The sequence below is a fragment of the Triticum urartu genome, chromosome 3A (assembly GCF_056163025.1).
Source record: "Triticum urartu cultivar PI428250 chromosome 3A, HENAU_Tu73, whole genome shotgun sequence".
NCBI classification, from domain to species: Eukaryota; Viridiplantae; Streptophyta; class Magnoliopsida; order Poales; family Poaceae; genus Triticum; species Triticum urartu.
Window position 1 is genome coordinate 727,580,839 of NC_141875.1, and position 1,166 is coordinate 727,582,004.

A 1,166-nucleotide genomic window follows, 5' to 3' on the forward strand; every position below is an offset into this window, starting at 1 on the left:
CACGTGGGCCGTTGGTCCCGGTTCGTCTGGACCTTTTGGTCCCGGTTGGTGGGACGAACCGGGACCAATGGGCCTCGCTCCTGGCCCACCACCATTGGTCCCGGTTGGTGGCTTGAACCGGGACCAAAGGCTCCCCTTTAGTCCCGGTTCATGCCACCAACCGGGACCAATGAGGTGCCTATATATACCCCCTCGCGCAAGAGCAGAGCACAGTGCTCTGTTTTTTCTGGCTAAGGGGGAGAGGGCTTTGTGGTGCTCTAGCTCACCTCCTATGCACATGAGGTGTTCGATGGAATGCCCGAGCCACACTACTTAAGCTTTCTCCTCTCGAAGCTCGACCTCCAAGCTCCATTTTCCTCGAGATTTGTCTAGATTTAGCGGTCCGTCACGCCCCGTCCCCGTCTTCACCGCCGTGGATCACCCGTGCCGATCTCATCACCGACACCACCGTGGTGAGCCTCTTGTTCTTATCTTCTTTCTGAAAAGAAAAATATTCTTACTTGTATGTTTAGATAGATACTTGTATCATTTTCTTACATTTATTATTGCATCTTATATAGTGCGATGGTTTTGGTATCCGCCCCCGTCGGCCCTCGTCCTATCTATGATTCGGATTTGGTATGTATATTATGTTTATAACTATTGGTTCATTTATTGTTTATGAAAATTATGCCGACCAACGTGACATAGATTTTATTTATCTAGGATGTATGTGAATCGGAAATGCCAACCGACCCTATTGTCGAGAGGTTAAATTTAGTTGAAGAAGAAAACAATTTGTTGAAGGAAAAAATAAAAAAAATTGAGGAGGAGAAGATCATTATGCCGTTGGATCAATTGTTACCTTGGTTGCGATTATGATCGCATTTGTTTTCGCATTGAAATGTTTTACATAGTTTCAATGTATGGTTTAATTAATTAGATGCTCTGGAGAGCTATATGTTGTTAGATGAGAACTATGTATGCACTTTGGTTTTAATGTGATGATGAACTTCTATTAATTTGGACACTTATATATATATAATGCACGCAGATGAACCGGCAATGGATGTACGGTGACAGACACACCCGCGAGTACATTAAGGGCATGCATGAGTTTCTCGATGCGGCTGAGGCAAACAAGCAGAATGGTTTTATGTGTTGTCCATGCACTGAATGTGGGAATA

The 1,166-nt window shown here is 44.5% G+C and overlaps 1 long non-coding RNA gene across 1 annotated transcript; it reads left to right on the forward strand.

The window, feature by feature from the left end:
* The first annotated feature begins 256 nt into the window (after positions 1-256).
* LOC147982274 (uncharacterized) lies at positions 257-816 on the forward strand. Its single transcript, XR_015600022.1, has 3 exons — positions 257-452; positions 561-618; positions 706-816. It is a non-coding gene; the product is annotated as an uncharacterized LOC147982274 (long non-coding RNA).
* Positions 817-1,166: the final 350 nt, after the last annotated feature.